This window comes from Pangasianodon hypophthalmus, chromosome 25, assembly GCF_027358585.1.
Source record: "Pangasianodon hypophthalmus isolate fPanHyp1 chromosome 25, fPanHyp1.pri, whole genome shotgun sequence".
Classification (NCBI taxonomy): Eukaryota; Metazoa; Chordata; class Actinopteri; order Siluriformes; family Pangasiidae; genus Pangasianodon; species Pangasianodon hypophthalmus.
The window spans coordinates 7,395,277-7,403,279 of NC_069734.1; positions in this window are offsets into that span (position 1 = coordinate 7,395,277).

Consider the following 8,003-nt stretch of genomic DNA (forward strand, 5'->3'; position numbering starts at 1 on the left):
ATTTTTGGCTGTTTGCCAAAATTAAGCTGCAACAACTTCTGACAGGTTTTCCCATATTGCCACACATATACTCAGGGAAAAAAAAAAAACTTGTCTACTGTCTACCCTGGCTGTAAACAGGAGAAAAAACAAATGATGTGGATGACTAACATCCAACCATTCAGGACAAGATGTCTCAAATTGCTTGTCAATTCAGAAAGCTAACATTCAGCCATTTTAACATAGGCACGTGTTTTTGGGGGCGTGGTTTTGAAGTTTCAAAACAGCTAGCATAAGTTAACTGCAGCCAAAATTTCAAAATCAGCTGAAGTAAGAGTCAAAAGTCTCCCCACAGATTAAGTCTAATGGGTAAAGTCCATCATAATATGCCTCTCATGCTTCCAACATCAACCCTGTGTTTACGGTGCGGTCGGACGTGGCTTAATTTCTTTCTCCACAACCACAACTACGCACATGCCAGAAAGGCAGGCAGACGACAGACTCCAATAAATCTGGCTGAGTTTACGTCCAGGGCTGTAGTGAAAACAGTTTAGTAATGAGCCACCGTGTGTGTGTATAGTCACACTGCCCACACAGACAGAACAGAGCAGCACCTGTGGCTAAGCTGAATCTACAGGAGCTTAGGTTCTTACCCAGGGCCCACCCAAGTAAGAGTGTACATCATTGGTGCGTGTGTGTTCTTGTCCGTGGCCTACAGCGACGCTATGCACCAGGGCCTATGAAATAGGAGCCTTTAATGAGAGAGCAGTGAGTCAATGGAGCATCACACAGACCACGTCAGGCTCAGTGTGTGTATGTGTGTACGTGTGTGTGTGTGTGTGTGTGTGTGTGCGTGCATGCAGGAAAAACCACAGCTTTGCAGCAGGCTGTAATTCACTCACCACGAAACCGCCGTCGCTGTTGCTACTGCCTGTGCTGGCTGTGTCTGAAGAGACACACATACACACCACACCGCCAGCCCTCCATGTTTGTTTACGCAGTGTCAAGAACCAGCCATTAAAAAGGGGAACCGCTTTAAAAAAGAAAGAAGGGGGGAAAAAAAAGTCAGAGCAGAGCAGACGTTTGTCATGTTGGAGGGCTGTAATTGCACATCTCGAGTGATGTTTTATTTTTCCCACTGACCTCTTAAGATAAACTAGAAAAGCCACTTAACACTGGGTTGCCTTTGCCAAACAGTTCGAGAGAGATTGAGAGGGAGAGGAAGAAGTACTTAGACTGCAGCTCTAGTGTTGTGTGTTTGCTGCGTGTACCAGTGCATAATTGTCACATTCATGTCCCTGTTTTAAACTCGCCCAAGCTGCCTTTTCATTTACAGTATTCGTCACCGCTATTGAGAGGGAACTGTTAATTTGAAGCAATCCAGAGGGCATATGAGTACACGTATGAGGAGGCAGTAAACTGCAGGCCGCCCTCTTAGCTCATCACCCTCGGCGCGTGATCCTTCAGAGGCAGCAATCTTCACTTCCAGCAGTGTGCCTGCCTTCTGCCTGACTCCAATTAGGATTAGACACAGAGGGAGCACTTCCATATGTGCTCTCTCTCTCTCTCTCTCTCTCTCTCTTCCTGTCTTTGAAGATATCTTTATTTCCAGCAGGTCTGCTGCATACTCACTATATATTTAATTCACCTTTGTACCTACTCTCTCTCTCTCTCTCTCTCTCTCTCTCTCTGTCTGTCTGTCTTTCTGTATATTCAGAGATTCAGGGAAACATTGTTCCCTCAGTTAAAACAAAAGGTAACACTTTACTATAAATAACCTAACGTGCAGATTAAACAAATTAAAATTTTAATACTACAAGTCACATTATTCATTTATAAAGTTAATTAGATATTAATACTTAACAATGACCATTATTAATAATAATTTCTATACAACTTCTGTCTTATAGGTCTGTCAATGTGTACGCTTCCTTATTTCCTTATGCACTGAAGATTAGTGCATGTATTAATTCATCATTATGAAAGCATTAGTTATAAGCTTATTCGTGGACTTTATAGTAAAGTATTTTCAAATAAATGACTAAAATACTACCATTGGTCTTTGGATTAATTTTTTTATGTGATATCACTTAATATCCATCCATATGTGCAATCACACAACTAGACGTATAAGCAGTCAGTTATGCTGCAAAGACAACTTTATTGTTGTGTCTAGTTTTCCATCCCTTTCTCATACATACATTTCACATTAGTTTCATTGTAGTTACTGAATAATTCACAGTTATTAATAAATAATAGGCTTCATTCATTCATGAATCTTCAGTAACCACTTTATCCTGGTCAGAGTCGCTGTAGATACAGAGCTTATCCCAGTAGCACTGGGTGTGAGGCAGGAATACACCATGATTAATAATTACAGAGCAATTTAGTGACATTTTGGGAAACTAATAACTTAAATATGAGCAAGAAAAATATTCTTAAAATGTATTTACAGAATCAGGACTGCTAGCTAAGCTAAAATCATGAGATATGGCTGCTAGAAGTGTTGCTAGTTGTGTAGCACACCAACATCATGGCTCTGTATCCACCGCTGTTTAATCATAAGGACTATGTTTCACTGTTTCTGTTAATACGTAATAACACAGACTGCATCATATAATAACAAAAACAATGAAACTTCATAATAGAAACAGCAACATGTAATAAAACAAACACTGGAAGTTTAGTATCACAAACACTGCAACTTGTAATTACACAAATACTGATATGTAGTAATGCAAACACTGCATAGTGTGATAACACAACCTCTAAAACATGTAATAACACTGCAACATGCAGTAAAACAAGTTACAACATCGAAAAACGCAAATACTGCAGCATGTAATAAACACTGCAACATATAAAAACAAGTGCAAGATGTAATAACACAGACAATGTAATGTGTAATAACAAGCACTGCATCATGTAATAATAAAACCCTCAATCATGTAATAACACAAAGAATAAAACACAACACAGACATTGCAAAATGTAATAGCACACTCACTGAAATATGTAATAACGAACATTAGAACATGCAATAACAAACTCTACAACATGGAGTAATACAAACACTGCAACATGTAATAACACAAACACTGAAATGTCTAATAACTGAAACATTACAACAGGTAATAACACAAACATGTGAATGTGTAATAAACATGACAACATACAATAACACAAACACTACATCATGTAATAACACAAACTCTGAGATAGGTAATAACATAAACGCCACAACATGTAATAACACACTGTATTGTGTAATAACTCAAACACTGCAAGATTTAATAACACAGACACTGCAAAGTGTAATAACAAAGACAATACAAATTGTAATAGCACACACAGTGCAATGTGTAATAACAAGCACTGCATCATGTAATAACAAAACAATCATGTAATAACACAAACACTGAAACACTTAACACAGACACTGCAAAGTGTAATAGCGCACTCAATGAAAGATGGATTAACAAACAGAGTAACACAAACACTGCAACATGTAATAACACAAACACTGCAATATTTAATAATGGAAAGATTACAACATGTAATAACAAACATGGTAATGGGTAATAACAACATGCAATAACACAAATAATCCTGTGTATCTTGCAGTAACACAAATACTACAACATGTAATAAAACATGGAATAACACAGAAAATGCAATGTGGAAACACTGCAACATGTGATAAACACTGGAACATACAGACACTGTATCGTGTAATAATACAAACACTGAAACATGTAAAAAGTAATTACATATTAAAATGATGCTAAAAATGTAAGGAGTGACTTCCCCAACCTCACTGACAGATTTTGTTTCAGTCGGTGTGTCTGTCTCTCTTCCTACCTGTCTCACTTTTCATATATCTCGAACCTCCATATCTACCTGTCTGTCACTCTTCTCTCTGTTCCTCAGCGTGTTTGAAGTGACAGTCAAAAGTATCTGGTTTCCTGCGTATCTGACATATAAAGTCAAAAAAGCTGGTACGTTTCCTGCTCGTCCCCACAAAAAAGCAAAACCTGAGCAAGAGCTTGGGTTCCCTTTCACCTTTAACACCCCATAGCAGTGCCGCCGCGTAAGAGGAAACATCTGGATAATCATTTCAGTGCTTTGTTTAGGTCTGTCTCACAGGAATTGTGCTGGAGATCTCAACCACTCATCAGCCTAAAACCCCAAACAATCCCTCAGAATCCACATTCAGACTCTGGCAGGACCTCAAAGGACCTCCACAATGCTATCCTGTTATCCTCTTCTGTGTGTCTCGCTACACTCCCATACACAGCCGACGGAGACTCAGGAAGATGGAGATCGCCCTTGTGGAGACGCTACTTTGGGAGAAATTACAGTCTGAAATTGTCCTGGTTGTCGGATAATGATACACTTGGTGGGAGTGGTGGTAGAGGAAGCCAGCTCAGTGTGATGTGTGCGGGAGTGTGTTGTGTGTTATTGTGGTTTTTTGTGGGGTGCTGAGAAACATGGACATAAACAAAGTTTAAACCAGAAAAGACACAACAGAGAAGCCACACCCTCAATTCAAAATTAAATTAGCCTGTGGCCATCCGAGTGGCGGTATATCATTGTGTGTGTGTGAGAGTGAGAGAGAGACATCACTGCCATCCTGTATGACAGTGAGACAGGCGGAGGAGGACAGACAGGGTGTGTATGGGAGATCACATGCATGCAATCTGGCCAGCATTACATATTGTGACCTTACTATTATAAGATTCAGCATTGCTGAATTATCGAATCTGATTGGTCAGAAGGTTTCTTGGTTTTGTTTTGTTTTTTTTAAAAACAATTTTCTAAAACAGCAACTCTGTAATTAGCTCTGGCTGTAATTCAAATTATAGGTTCATATTAATGTGCTCATTCTAATATATAATTGTTTCTATAGTAACAGCTCTTAACAGGGACTTACACACTGGACAATCTACATAATCTAAGACTTATAATTAATGAATTTTTTTTTTAAAATGTTTCTACTTAACAAAGAAAAACATATAACGTTTAGAATGGTGACATTTTCTGTTAGGAGATGTTTAGGTACCACTTATGGAAGGAGTCTCTGATGTCAACATTTTGCAACAGTCAGTAAGTTTTCCACCAAGGGAGAGTCTTCAGGATTTTGCACTTTGTTTTTCAGTAACATGACAAGCTGCATTTTTTGGCCTATTACCTTCAAGAGAAAGAAGGTAATAGGCCAAAAAGGGAATGACTGTTTAAATTAGCTATATTGTGTGATAAAGTGATAACAGGAATAACTTGGTTTGCAGATGTTCCATAACATTAAATGATATGTATAAGCAGTTAAAAAGCATGATGTGATGTTCATCAAAAAATAAGAAATTGCAATCACTGGCAAACCGCTCTCATATAAGAAGGATAAAATACTTCAGGATGTGTTGTTATAAGAAAATAATACATGTTGGGGTGGCAACAGTAAGTCCGCTACACGTCAAGCTGCATCACATAACCCCATTGTAGATTATTTTCCTATAACAGCATGCTCCATCCTGTTTAATTCCTTACATATCTCCCATTTATTTTAAACCCAAATAGAACCTTATAATACTAAGGTCACTGTATGTTTACGAACACTGCAACCTCAAATTCTAAGTCATTACACAGCGATAAAGGAGAGATTCATAATGACAAGACAACGCTATGCTAATTACCGCTCCCACACAGTGATGTCACCACAAATTCTCTCAATTTCTGTGAAGTGCAGGCTCAAAGTACTTTACACAGCTCATAATGGTTCAGCAAAGTTCACAAGACTTATGATAATAGCATAGTTTTAGCTGCAGTCAGAGCAGTCAGGTGGAACGCTGCACAATAGGCTCAGAACAGAACGAGGAGTGGTTCTGTCTGGCGCACAAGTCTTGTATAACCACCACATTACAGCTTTTATGTTATCATAGTTAAGAAAGTTGGGGTGTAAAACAATGCACTATATCTGAATCTCTACCTGTTTAGTGATCCATATCTGTATTTGGACCTAAACCTGGAGTGGGCGTGGTCTGAACCAGAAGGGTTTGTTTGTTTCTTTCTTTCTTTCTTATTAAATATGAATCACTTGAAAAGAATGAAAAAAGCCAGAGGTAGAAATGGCAGCACTGTCAGCATTGTGTATGAATTCTAGCTCTGACACTTCCTCAACCTCAGCTACATCAATCAAGTTCATAATTGGTCTCAACTAGAGATGTTTGCAGGGCTGTTTTTTTTTTTTTTTTACCCACTCACTCAGTTTTTATTTCTGTATGTACCTGCCTGCAGTATATATTCTGCTGAATTTAGTTGGTTCTATTTCCAAAAATATAAACAACTAGTTGCCTAATTTAAAGAACTGCAATCCTGCCCAGGCAGTTACTAAGGATGCTATGGTCTTTCCTTCACCCCCTTGAGATTCATATCTGATTTCTTGTTAAAACCTACCACTCACATGACATTTCCCATGGGATCCAAGTCCCACTGCACACCTCTAGTCTCAACCAGATGCCTTGTGAACCTTTCAGGTAAGGTTTCTTCAAATAACAACAACAACAAAAAAAGAATCTTGTGTCTCCTATTTATATCTGTTTTTGTATCTTTTTAGAACTATATGTCCATTCCAAATCATGTATTCTTATTCAGTTACATTCCTATAAGAAAGGAATACTAGAGTATACCAAAAGGCCACATTTTTACCACCTATATTTACATTTAGTGTGAGAAAATAAAAGTAGACCATGTGACGCATTTGGTTAACCAGTGATGTCAGGGGATTGCCTTGACAACAACCTACGCAACCCAAGTTATTTTCATGACCACCCTTATTAAAGGTTTTGGAGATTTTTGTTTGATGAATTTGTCAGATTAAATGGCACCATGAAACAGTGATCTAAGAAAGAAACAATAACAGGAGCCACCTTGCTAATACCAACATTATAAAAACGATCTTTGAGGAGTGATACACTCAGTAAACAGCTCAAAGCAACAAAATAATATAGCTGGCAATAACAATTTTTTTTTCTGTTCAGCATGTACCTAGTGTTTAACAGGTAAGTATGCTGTAATTACGTATAATTGTTATTATAGTACTGCCAAACTGCTTCTGTAAATATGTGCACTGAAAGAAGTAGGTAAGTACGGATGAATGATGTGTAACTATACTTTACTTAATGTACCTGAAAGTAAATGTTTATTGATTGACGTCACATCCAAACATCAATCTTATCGCCAAACTGTCTTTAGTAAATATTACATTATTTACATTACTTGCAAAGTATGCACTATGTTTTACTTGTAAAAAACAAACAAACAAAAAAACACCCTACAAGTGGTTGGTTTATGGTTTTGTTTCCGCAGAGAAGAGGTTCATGAGTAAGTGTGAGCAGCAGAGACACACTGATGGACTCGCTTTCAGTCCGTCATGTATGTCTGTGTTGCAGCATGTTACCCAGCATTCATAAAAACATTGATTGGTTGAGGCAGGGGGTGTGTGTCCAGTTGCGTACAGGAAAACATTGTGACGAGACATTATTGTTGACCACCCTGCATTTTTTTTTTCAATTCCAGATTTATAGCAACATTTTTTATGTTAGTAACATTTGTATGTGTGACATAAGTGACTAAAGACTAAAGCAATGTTCCTTGCACTGATGTCTAAGTCTAGTGGCAAATATTATGTTGTTATAGGAAAATAATCCACACCAGGGTAATATGGCCTGATGCGAAGCAGAGGGGCCTGGTTTATACTTGGCACGTGATGTTGCGTGCAGGAGCAGAAACAACGCAATGAATTAGGCAACGCAAGTGACTTTGTTCATCAGTACAGCAGTGTGTAGCTTATATAAGGAATAAAACACAATGGGGCATGCTGTTATAGGAAATAATCAGAGTTGGGGTGGTATGATGTGGCTTGCCATTTTTTTAAAAATCCGTTTATATGAAGTGTCTGCCATACAAGCCCATGTGTAAGTTATTGCTATTGAAATGATAACATTAGAATGAGTGCATTAATATAGACC